Consider the following 13,234-nt stretch of genomic DNA (forward strand, 5'->3'; position numbering starts at 1 on the left):
GGGTGCGCGCGCGCGGAGAGCGTCCCGGAGAGCGTCCCGGAGAGCGTCCCGGAGAGCGTCCCGGAGAGCGTCCGGGATCCCGTCCCGGATCCCGTCCCGGATCCCGCGGCGGCTCCGCGCTCCGCGTTTTGGCTGCCGCCGGGCGGCCGCGGCCGAGGGCGGGGTGCGCGGCGGCGCGGGCGCGGGGCGCGGGGCGCGGGGAGCCGGAGCGCACTCCGCCTGCAGCCCGCTGTGCGCGCCGCCTCCCGCGGCCGCCGCCGCCCGACAGCGCGCCCCGGAGCGAGCCCACCTCCGCGAGGGGCGCCCCGCGGGCTGCCCATGCGGCGCTCGCCGCCCGCCCCCGGCCGCCGCTGACCCCGCAGCCCGCAGCCCGCAGCCCCGCCGCGGTGCGGAGCGCCGTCCAGCCGCCTCGGTCCCCGTCGCGCGCGGTGAGTGGCAGCCGGGCTCGGCCGGCTCTGCAGGGGGGCTGCGGCGCGGAGGGGGGGCGAGCGCCGCAGGGGAGGGCCGGCACCCGGGGTGCCCCTGCAGGTGGGGGGGCTGTGACACCCAGACGGGGTCTGCGGAGCAGAGGACGAGGAGGAAGGCGCAGCCGGGTTTTGGGGGGCTGCGTAGACGGGGAAAGCGGGTCCTGGGCTGCAGCACCAAGAGGGCTCCAGATCGGCCGCCCGCATGGCCCCTGTGTGCTGCATCACTACCAACTCTCCCCTGATTCTCTCCTGCGTGGAACCCCGTTCAGCGGCCCCGGAGTCGGGGCGATGGGGAGGGGGGCGCAGGGAGGCGACGGTGCGCTGGCATGTGTCGGCCGCTTAGGATCGCCTGTCACCTACTGGCGTCCGGAGGGAGGGTGCTGATGCTCTCCCCAAGCGCTCTGCGCAAAGGGCCCATTGCTTTTTTTGGCAGGGGTGCTGCAGCAGCTCCCCCCCACCACCACCACCCCCCGCCCCGACAAAGGTGTTTTTCTGAATGTAGCACGTATGTGGAAGAGAATGGGAGCATCTTCGTCCCTTCAGGCAGAAAAAGTTGGAGACGCTGGGCATGTTAATAATTAGCAGGACCCGGGGCTCAGGGATGCAGCAGAAAGCTGTTAAATTTTCATTGCCCTCTAAGAAAAGCCAAACGGCATCGCCTGTGAGGATCCGCAGGGCCGTATTATTTGGGGGACTTTGGGGGAAATTGTCCACCGATTGTCTTCGGGAGGCTGAAGACTGAGATGGGGGGCAGGGGTGGGGGGTGGGGGGAGGGAGACGGGCTGGCACCGCGCTGAGGTCCAGCTTGCCTAAGGAGGATTCAGGATCACAACCCAAACGTATTTGGTGGCTGATTTTAAACAGAGAAAGGGAGGCCGGGCTGCGGCCATGAACAAGGTGAAGAGCACACCCTGGGAACCTGCCTAAAGGAGAGGAAAAAAAAAAAAAAAAAAGCATGTAAAGCTGTTGCCTCTCCGGAGGGGTTCAGATGCGTTTGTGCTATAAAAAGCAGGCGTGTGTATGCGACTTTCCGATGGATTTTATGAAGGACCAGTGGATACTTAATGAAATTGTAGCTGAGCGTGCCTTACAGTTCTGGGTACCTCTTCGTTTTAATCCATACTTCCGAAGGCTGTGTGTGCAGCTGGCGTTACATAATTGAGGGGGTTCACACCAGCAGATTGTTTTTTTTAAGGTACTTTCGGAGGAAAAGGAACTTCTATCTATCCTTTCAGACAGGCCCAAGGTGTAGACGGGCAAGGGTTGCCGAGTGTTTGCCCTGGTCTGGCTCCAGATGTGTGAGCTCAGCTGTTGCCTGTCACTTAGGTGACAACTGGCCTTTTCCCACTAAGCCTTTGCTGTCTCCATTCTCCTCAGTGAAGTGTCACTGTTCAGCCGCCTTCTATTATCAGGAGTGGACTTCCAGCCCCTGGGGAGGCGGCAGTCTTGTTTGACCATCCTCAACAATATGTGTTTTCAGACTCTAGGAAGGGGTGGGGGGGGGGGAGAATCCCACGACAGCAAGATAGATACATTTGGAATTGAGCACCAACTTAATCCAAAGATTCTGCTTTAATCAAGACAGCTCTGGAAGGATGACGCAATATTTGTCAAGCCTTTTTCCCTGGAACAATATTTACTCCCACCAAGGGATTTTAAACTTAAACAGCAGCCATTTATCTTGCTGTCTGGTGGGGCCCGGTTCAGTTTGCCTCCAATGTGGTCCTAGCCTAGGTGGTGGGGTTTGGCCTGGGACAGGAATCTGTCATTGTAGCCCAGCTGGAGCCTGAAGAAAGCAAAATACAGCACCTGCTGGTACCAGAGGGTTTCTAAATGCCATCAACTGGCGAGTCAGGAAACACAGAAGGAGATATTTTACAAGCTCTACCAGAAATGTTTATACAAAGGATTTAAAGGTTAACAATGCATGTGCTCCACACATTAAAACTAAAGATTCTGGAAATAAATGGACGTTACCCACAGTCAGGAGTTAGCACACTTGCTGATGAACTCAAAAATCTGTTTTAATAAGTCATGGCTAATGATAGTGACTCATTCTTGTGAATAGACCTAGAAGGAAGGAGGGGTGGAAGGAAAGAAGGAAGGGAGTGGGGAGGAGAGGGAGAGGGAAGGAAGGAAGGAAGAAGAAAGGGGGAAAAACTGGATGGTACACAGAGGGTAGCCATGTTGATGTGAGCAAATAGGTTTGGTAAATTAATCTTTCCATCCTTTTTTTTTTTTTCTTTCCATCTTTAATTTGGTACTTACTGTTGATTTATCACTGAGTGGCCCTGTTGGTTTACAGGTTTTCTCAAAAGAAAAGTGGTATGTTTTACTAAAATGACAGATTCAATCAGTTCTGCTAGCAATGTCAATGAAAATTTAAAAGTTTATCATGTTTTTATAATCAAGTTCCATGGAACCACCATTTGTCTCTGCAGTGAGACAGCTTTGGTCATGCAAATAAAATCTAATATCATCTGGGAAGGAAAAAAAAAAACCCTTAGAGGGTTAATAGCTAAACTATTAAGTTTAGAGTCAGATGTGGATAGAAGTCTGCTTGTTACTAATATCTTCTCCTTTGATAATAATGAGAAGATACAAAAGAAAAGAAAAAAGGTTAAAAGTTGAGGTTTCTCTAATGAAGGACTTTCCAAAGTAAGCTGTTTTAAAAAGTGGTATTGCAAGAGAATTTTTCCAAAAACTTTTATAATTTCTTGAACACAGAAACACAGAAGTTGAATATTAGGAGCAACTGTTCATAGAACTCATGAAATGGACTAAAAATCCTTAAAAAGTATTTGCCGGTAATTAAGTAATTCTTTTAATGGCCTCTACCTATAGTGTGTGTGTGTGTTTTCCAATATTACGAGAAATGATTTTCAGAAAACATTGTCATTATCAGTGTTCTAGTTAATTGCAGTTACTTTCCTGGTTAAAGTAGTTCATAAAAGTAAATTTTTCCTTTGGAAAAAAAGGGAAGTCATTTAAAAAGTCAAAGTGATTCTCGTCTGTGCATAGAAATGTGAAAGATGCCACTTGCCCAGGAGGGACTCCCTCCTCTTAGAAAACTAGCTCTCTTTTCTCCTCATTTTATGTAAAAACAATACCAGTTGTTTAACTCCTATGAGTGTGAGAATATTCAGTTTGCTTAAATCCATGTGCAATCATTCCATAATAGGAGTTAGGGACGAGAGGGGATTGCATTTCTTGGGTGGCTGGTTGGTTGGTTGATGTTCTAGGGGGACCATGACTGCTTTTTCTTCTGGTCACAGAATAAAAGCATTTCCGTACCGTGTGCTAGTATCTTTGGAAGGCTGGTGTGAGAGCAGACACGTTGGGAGAAGAAAGTACAGTCCTCTGGGTGCCAAGTCGTGTATTGTTGCAGTTCCTCGAAACCTCAGGCGGCCTATGGAGCCAGCGCTCCAGGAGAGGTGCCAGGGACGGAGGTGGCACCGGGAGCCGCAGCAGCACCCCCCCCACTTCCCTATCTCGGATGCACACAGGTGTACCCCTGCAGCCTCCCCCACCCCAGCAATGGACAGGATGCCCCTTGATGGCTGTGCCCAACGGAAACCAAGGAGGGTAACTGCACACGGGTTGGGGATGGGACATTTGCAGCGGTGGAAGACATCTGGCCTGAAATTGCTTGGGGGGTCCATCTGAGCCTGGGCTCCCCTCATTCCCTTGCTCCTGAAGGAGGGATGGTGGGAAGAGACATGCTTTACAAGGTGCAGCAGGCTGATGTCATGACACTTCTGGCGCGGAGGTACGACAGGCTAATGGGATCCCTCTCCCGTGTGCCAGAATGACACGATTTTTCCAAGAGCCAGTCCCGCGCCAGTGGTGCAGGGGCTCTACTTCCAGTTACTAAGTTGGGGCGGGGGGGAGGGTATCAGACGTCTCAGAGCAAATGTAATAATGCCTCTTGTGTCTCCATTTCGTTCGCTTGTTTAGGCTAAACCCTCAATGCATCTTGGTCACTTTTGGAGGGACCTCTCCAAGAGCAAGAATGATTGCCCAGCCTGAACTGATTAGGCCTTTCCAGCTTCATTTCCCTGTAAAGAGAGATTTTAAATTTAAAATACAAATAAAAATGTCAGCAAAGCAGATGCCAAAGTAAACATTGGAAAACTTAAAGCTGTAAACTAGCAAGCAGCTGTCGTTTACCTTTACTTAACGCTCCCCCCCCCCACCACCACCACCCCGGTCCATAAGTTGGGTCCTAAGTGATCCTAGTGACCAGTGAAATTGCAGTTGCATTTTTCTCCCTGGTTGATTTGGGGGTAAACTCTTGGAGGAGGTGCCTTTCATATCTAGCGGATTGCACTTTCAGGGGAAAAAAAAAAAAAAAAAGTCAAGGCTGTGTTATTTCAGTTGTTCCAGTCCTGAAGTCATATACTCCTAAGAGTTTTGTCCCAGTTGCTGATTTATAGCGTCCACCAGCTTTTGGTCTGTGTATGCTTCTCTGTTTACTTCTTTTCTCATTGGGTCTCTGGAAGCAAAGATTTGTCAATAATACAGTGGAAATCTTGCAGTCAGATGCAGACCCATAAGTAGACTCCTCGGTGCAGTGCGCTCTCACTCAGCTGCCCTTCTTTTATCTGAGACACAGATCCCACCGCTAGCAATTATGGTCTTTGACTTTGGTAACAATTCTGTTTGAAATGTTTCCAATTACACACAATATTGGCGGCATGTAGCAGCTGCATGCCAAAAAGCATTTCGAAGCATGTTCCAAGAATCAGGCTGTGATTGCTTTTAATTTAAATAAAGGCTATTTGGTTTCCTGTGAAGTTTTTTATAACCACCTCTTGCCCCCACCCCATTTTTGTTGCCTTAAAAAAAAAGTCTGATATAAAGTAGCCCCACTTAACGTGATACAATATTGACTGTGGTTTTCTAGGATGGCCCTTTGCTTTGAGCAAACATAACTGAGCTGTTCATTAAAGGAAATTTTAAAGAAACATTGTACAGTAGTTTGGATTTCCCCAAAGAGTAAGAGGGGAAAAGGTTATCTGATCCCATATTGTAAGCAGCTAACGTTTTCAAGTCCCCCCCCCCCACCCCTTCTTTAGCAATCTATCATTATCATTATCTTTTTCGGTCACTGGAGACTATCTGGTACACCGTCTTTTCTTCAGATTCTTCTATTTTACTTTGTGAGCCCATGATCATGTGTTAAAAACACATTAGAAGAGTAGAGAGCGATCAATAAGAATATTCTCTAAAGGGGGGTAGGGGAGACCAGCTAATAATTCCACCATTCTGCAGCAACCCAAACCCTCCAGCTCCGTCCCCTCTGTGGGCTTGAAATCTCTGAACACTGAAACCTTTTAAAACGGTAGTGGTTTAAATCTTTTAATAGCTACCAGATATACTTGACTTATTAAATCTGAAAATAAGAAAATATACACTCTCAGGATTTGGAGCGAAGGGATTGGTTACAGGACTGGGGGGTAGGGGGCTCTGTTTCCAGGATGGTTTGTTGGCCCATTTGAAACATAACACCTAGAGCTAGAGGGTATCCAATGACTGAGGTGCTAAGATGGTCCTAATTAAGGTGTTTTCACATAGGCTCTTTCAGTACTGGGCAAAAAACATCCTATAGAATATAGTGCTTCTTTGGGTTGAACAGTAGTTGACTTGCATAAATGCCAACATCTCTTCTGGCATTTTTGGAAATCTTCCATCGTGTAATAAATAGTGCTGTATAATCCAAATTTGTAAATGCCATGTTTCATGTAGCCCCTGTAGAGACAGCTGAAATTAGCCCAGGCTGCTAGGGATCATTGGGATCCTGGAGGTTAGGTTACTGGCTAAATCCAAGGTGCTACCATTAATGGGTGAAGGACTTTGATCCGGTGTAGGGGGTATGAGGTGGGCCTTGGGATAGCAGTATACTGGGAAGAAGTGCCCACCAACTGATGCTCAGACTTCTCCTTTATCCTTGAAAACCGTCTTTCAGTTAAGGAAACCTTCTTAGAGAAATTTGCTCAGCTTGAGGTAAAATGAGGTTGATGTTGCTCTACCAGCTGAGCACCCCAGCCTGCCAGATATGCACCCCACCCAGCCCCATTGCTATAGTGACAAAACCCACAGTAACTACAGTTGAAATAGAAAGGCTATTAAAACCCTTTCCTATATTGGCCAGCTCCTCTGCCCTAGTTAAAATGCTGTCTTCTGGATGCGCAAGCACACACACACACACACACACACACACTCACGCAGAGTACAAATGTGTACACACCCCTCTTTCAGGCTAAAAATAGCAAACTGCTTTAAACCATGTTACAGTTTCACCAAAAGCATTTGCACTTCTTTTTTTTCCCTTTTATCTCACTGATAAGCAAATAATATGGTAATCTTCTCAAGACACTCATGACTTGTTAACCGTAATTGATATTTCCAACTATGTTATTTACATGCTTGAATAATCTAAGCTCTTTAGTTAGGATGTGAAAAAGAGCTAGATAGTGTGGCATTTTGTTTTGTTTTAAAACATCACTTCCAAACAATTTAGGGAACTGTTAGATTTTATGTGAGAAGACTGCTTAGTGCTCCAGTGTTGAGATACTTGTTATAGTGTGTGTCAAAAAAAAAAAAAAAAAAAAAAAGACGGCGTTTTAAATTCCTCTGTGACTATGTAATTAATAAGTATGTTTGGTGCTGGAAGTGTATGCATGTTACATAATTTTTAGAAAGAGATAAAGTTAGGTCTGAAGTACATTAGAGAATCACAGATGTTTCTTGTAAGAAAATACATATGCTTCAGAGGAATTTTGAACTGCTTTCTGACGCTTAGCTTTGTTCGTTGCAAGGATCATCTGAATAATTTCATTGAGTTCCTTAGTTCTTATTTACACAGGCCTTGAGAAAGAAGCTGAAGTGATAAATAACTTGCTTTCCCTCACCTCGTTCTAAAATGTTTAGCCTTTTAAGTTTTTGTGAATGTGAAGGGAGGGAATAAAATATACAGAGAAGATGTTTGTGTTTAACTAACTTAATCATATAAGTTCCCTTTGTGGGCCTTCTATAAGCTTAAACAGCTTGCCAGGCTAATAGCCAAAAACATGTCCTTAAGTACTGCCAAACGTGTTCAAAGCAGACCAGGCTTTCTTCATAGTGAGGTATTAGAGATGGTTGGGTTTGTTTGTGTTCCTTTTTAACTTTCTGAATTTTAAGGAATAAACCAGAAAAGTCACTCTCTTCTTCACCTCCTTACCCATGAAGACCACAATTATGATTCATTGCAGTGCTGAAATGAGGAACTGACGGGAATAATGATATTTATTTGTGAGTGTTTTAAACTAGCATGACTTGGCTGTTTAAGGAGGAAGCAACCAAGGTTACTATGGTGTATGATGGGTCTTCTGTTGTTTATATGTATGTGTTGTCCATAGACACAGGCTTTTTACTTTGGTTCAGTAACTTTTAGCAAGTACTGGTCAGTTTATCCTGTTTCTTCTCAAGCAGAGCTTCCAGAATGGACAGTGGCATAATACTGCAGAAAAAGTTTATTCTACAGTCTTTTCCTGACAAATCAGAAAAATTGGACCGTAATAGAGCTGTGTGATTTTGGGTCAGCCTCTTAACCTCTCTGAGCCTCAAATTCCACATATGTAAATGAGGGAATTAGGTTAGATCAGTATATATTCACCAAAGGTTTGAATCCTAAACACTTATGGAGCCTTTCCAGAAGACAAATAATACACAGAGATTTTAAGGCAGTAGGTTTTAGGTGGGGTCTTGCACATTTAGCTTGAGAAAGCTTCACAGGTAATTCGATGCACAGTTGTGGTTAAGAGCCACCAAATTAGATGATCTCTAAGATTGCCTTCTAGTTCTAAAATGTTATGTTTCTAATCCTAAGAGGCTGAACTGCTTTCCTTCCTTCTTCCTTTCTCCTTCCATCTTTCCCCTTCCTTCAATTACCTCTATGTTTATTCCTAATGTTGCTGTCAAAAATGTATAGATGTCATTCTAACCCACTTCCAGGAATAGCTGTGTTCTGCTCTTTGGGGTAGATGGTAATTAATGTGAAGGAGGGCCATGTTTGTTCACCATTGTGAACCCAGTGCCCAATACAGTGCCTGGCACACGGTAGATTCTTGACAAATACAGAGAGCCCAAGAAGTCAGGAGACTTCTTGAAATTGTAGTGTTATATATTTTATTAAGAGTTTATTTATTTATTCATGAGAGACAGAGAGAGAGGCAGAGACACAGGCAGACGGAGAAGCAGGCTTCTCACAGAGAGCCCGATGTGGGACTTGATCCTGGAACCCCGGGCTCATGCCCTGAGCCGAAGACAGACACTCAACCACTGAGCCACTCAGGCATCCCTAGTATTATATTTTCAAATAACATGCTCAATATGTTCTTTGTCAGCTTTCAGATACCTTTCCAAATTTAAAACAATGGATATAATTGTTCATCCGGGAAACAACATAATACATTATTCTCCTTATGTTTCCAGACATTTGGGATACTCCACAGTGATTGATTGGTTTTTCTGGGTCCAGATTAACAGCTGATTTCATTGCTTTAAATTCAGAAGTATGGAAATAACAAGTCTTGGTGAGAATGTAGAGACGAAGGAACTTTTGTGCACTGTTGGTGGTAAGTTGGTACAGCCGCTGTGCAAAACAGCAGGAGGGTCCTAAAAAAAATTAAAAATAAAAATACCATGTAATCTAGTAATTCCACTACAGGGTATTTATTTACCCAAAGAAAATGAAAACAAAAATTCAGAGAGATGCATGTGTGTACTTCTATGTTTATTGCAGCATTATTTACGATAGGCAAGATATGGAAGCAACCTAAGTGTCCATTGATCTATGAATGGATAAGCTTACTTATATGTGATGTGTGTGTGTGCATAATATATTTATATATATACACATATATATACATATATGAATATTACTCAGCCATAATGGATAAAGAAGATGTGGTGTGTGTATATAATGTATAATATAAATAATAGAATAGTACTGAGCCGTGAAAAAGGACAAGATCATGCCATTTCTGACAACATGGTTGGACCTAGAGGGTATTGTGCTAAGCAAAATAAATTATACTGAAAAGGACAAATACCATATGATTTTATTCCTATGTGGAATTTAAAAAAAAACAAAAACAAAAAGCAAAATCAGATCAATAAATAGAACAAACTAATGATTACAAAAATGGGTGGGGGGGGGAACACAGACTTCCAATTTTGGAATGAATAAGTGACAGAAATAAAAGGCACAGCATAGGAAAAATACAGCCAGTGGTATGATAATAGCCTTGTATGGTGACAGATGGCAGCTACACTTGTGGTGAGCACAGCACAACAAATATAGAATTTGAGTGACTAAGTTGTACACCTGAAACTAATGTAACGTTGTGTGTCAGCTATAACAGATTCAAAGAACAATTTAATAATAAACAACAAGGGGAAAATGAATAAATAAAAATTAATACAGAGGTACTAGTGAAAAAGGTACTGGAGGTTGGGAAAAAAGAGTATATTATTTGGAAGTGTAATTAACATTCTGTTAAAAAACAGTTTATCTTACAAAAAACATAGTTTTTCCTGTGTGTCCTTCCCTTTTGGCGCTTATGTGTATTGAATGAATGAATGACTGTCCAGTTTTCTGTGATCATCTTAGTGTGTGTTAGTTTAAGAAATCTAACCCGGCCATTATCACCATAAAGATTTCAGAGCTTATCTAACAGATTTACAACTGCATTACAAGTTTAAGTCTTATTTTTAAAATATTTTTAATTACAAAGGCTAAGCATTTTAGAAAGATTTTTATCAATACAAATTTCCTAATAAAGGCTGTGCCTGATTAAGCCTTTTTTCCTTTCCAACAACAAAAATGCCAATTCCTTTTTTTTCTTCAGTGAAGTAAGCTAGCTAATTATAACTATTATTTTTTTGTGGCCAACAGTTATTTTGATCCTTTTATAGACACAATTCCATATCAGATACTTCATAACATTTGAAGTGCTTTAAAAGTGTCCAGATACATACTATACAGAGGTTTATGACCAAAATGTATATATATATATTTCATTCTAAGTAAGATAAATTAGAGACTCTAAATAAAATATGAGTATATATATATACTCATAAAATGTATATATATATTTCATTCTAAGTAAGATAAATTAGAGACTCTCAATAAAATATGATAAGAATCAAATAACTGATGCATCTGAAAGTTTTATTATGAAGCATTAAAAAATTCTTAGTTGCATAGTTTTATAGAAGTTGATTAAAGGAATTTATTGCCCATTTTGTTTCTTTGCTTTTCTTCTTTGGTCTTTGAAAAGTTGGAGTATTTCCTATCATTATCTGTTAGTAGCATAGAGTAAATTTTTTAAAATTAATCCATAGAGCATAGAGTAAATTTAAAAAATTTAAATCAGTCAGTATCTGTGGCTACGTCTATATAGTATAAACAAAATCAGAAATTTATACTTACCTAGCTTAGTTGATTTTTTTATTGTTACATGTTGCCATTCTTTATGGGTGGGGTTTTATTTTTAGTTAAAAGGAGGACTTTAAAAACTCACCATTCTAAAACCTGGATAACTAAAAAAAAATAAAAATAAAAATAATAAAACCTGGATAACTGTCCAATTTGTTTTTGAACTTCTGCTGTACAGGCATGACCAGTGGCAAAATCAGCTAACCTCATGCCCATTGCCAGATCACATAATCAGGACCTCAGAGTGGAAATTTCTACCTGCATTATCTACTTGGGTTGTTTGCACAATTTAACTGGAAAACTCTTTTTCTTAGTCATTATGTGAAGAGATACCGTGAGGCATTTTAGGAAAAAGATTAAGCTGTAGCTAAACAGGGTTTAAGGATCATTGGAGATAAATTGAGAGCTGGGTCAAAGTATTGTATAAAGCTTTATTATTTGTAGTTTTCACTTTCCTGACGCTTCACAGCTAATCTTGTTTGACTAGACTTGACAAGCTAATATAAAAGGACAAGTGCAGGTTTTTCCAGGTGGGATCACAGCTCACCCTATCCTTCAGGTCTCTGCTCAACAGGCATCTGGTATCAGGGAAGCCTTCCCTAATCACCCTGTATAAAATAGCGGCACCCTTGCCTGCCCCAGCCATCACCCAGCACTCCTGAGACCCCTCATCCTGCTTCCCTTTTCTCCGTAGCACTTAGCACTATCAGACAAACTTACTTATTATAGCCGTCTGTTCCATGAACAAATCTACACTGGCTACTGCTTTACCATCAGTCTTAGAGGCACACAGAAGGTGCTTAATAAATTCCTGCAGAATGAATGACTGCAAAAGTATAAGGAGCTCGCTGTGCTTCAAATTAGGGCCCTCCCTCTCCAATCTGATAGTATGTATGGCTGAGCAAATTAGAGAGCTTTATGCTTATATTCTCATTTTTATAATAAAGTTAGGGAATGGCCACCCTTGTTTTACAGGATAGGCATGGGTGGATCGTGTTTTGATGGGGTTTTTTTTTTGTTTGTTTTTTTGTGGACTGTTTCAATGTTATATATAAAATAAAGACAAGGGACACCTGGGTGGCTCAGCGGTTGAGGGCCTGCCTTTGGCCCAGGGAGTGATCCTGGAGACCCAGGATCAAGTCCCACATTGGGCTCCCTACATGGAGCCTGCTTCTCCCTCTGCCTGTGTCTCTGCCTCTTTGTGTGTGTGTGTGTGTGTCTCATGAATAAATAAATAAATAAATAAATAAATAAATAAATAAATAAATAAATTCTTTAAAAAAATAAAAAATAAAGACAAATAGAACCCAGTATTTGGTTTTTGTCTGAGTGAAAATTTTCAGAACAAAGATTCTTCTGTGTGTTGTTTGAGTCTGTGTGGATTTTTTGTTTTGTTTTCTTTTTGCAGTTAAAGTTTCCAAGCTGTTTCCTTCCTTATCTGAATAAAGCCAGGGGAACATGATAAGAGTGTGAGGAAAAAGACAGACAGATCGAATGCCCCCTCCTCCCCTCTCCTTCTCCCACAAAGTGATCAGTGAAATGTAACCAAATAGCAGGCAGATTCCATATTAATGGAAGATTGAATATTTGAAGCAGGGATGTTATGTGTTGTCCCTCTTCGTAATGTATCCATGCTACTTGATAATCTTTACCGAAAATAGAGGCAGTATCTTCAGACAGACTTGTGGTGTTGCCTTGTATGTTAAAACAAGGATAATGGGCCATCTTTCACTCAAGAAATCCTCTGACTTAAATTCCAGAGGTGAAAAGCTAATCCTCTAAGTGATTTCAACTGGCTTACTAGGAAACCTGGTTGCTTAAAATGATTATTTTAATGTCTTAGGTTCCAGGGCTAAATGGGCAGTGGGTCAACCCTCCAATTAATGAGCTAAACCCACTTATTTGTCCAGAAACTACATGTTTTAACTGAGGGGTGGGGGTGTCTTTACTAATAAAAAGACTAATACCTCCAACATACACAAAGCACTTGCAAATTCATCTTGTTTGCCTTTGCTGCATCTTTGGAGGTTTCACCAAGTTTTCCCAGAACCGTTGAAGAAGCTGCCTGTTAGGACAAGATACACCTTCCTAAGGAGTTCTGCTTGGCGGTTCCTGTATGAATGGACATCTGTAGTTGAATTTTTCAGAAAAAAAGAAAAGAGGGAAAATAAGCAAGCACTTGTGACTTATACAGAATTGTTTGACAATGTTTCATTGTTTTGTAGATATAGCTGTTTTCATATTCATTCTTTTTAAATTTTTTTTAGAGAAAGAGAGTACG

At 42.3% G+C, this 13,234-nt stretch overlaps 1 protein-coding gene across 1 annotated transcript in view; it reads left to right on the forward strand.

The window, feature by feature from the left end:
* Positions 1 to 311: 311 nt before the first annotated feature.
* Positions 312 to 13,234, forward strand: part of PRICKLE1 (prickle planar cell polarity protein 1) — a 110,528-nt gene continuing 97,605 nt past the window's right edge. The window contains exon 1 of the mRNA XM_077870401.1: positions 312 to 428. The gene's annotated coding sequence lies outside the window, so the exon portion shown is untranslated. The remainder of the gene's footprint in view (positions 429 to 13,234) is intronic.

Source organism: Canis aureus, chromosome 25 (genome assembly GCF_053574225.1).
Source record: "Canis aureus isolate CA01 chromosome 25, VMU_Caureus_v.1.0, whole genome shotgun sequence".
Classification (NCBI taxonomy): domain Eukaryota; kingdom Metazoa; phylum Chordata; class Mammalia; order Carnivora; family Canidae; genus Canis; species Canis aureus.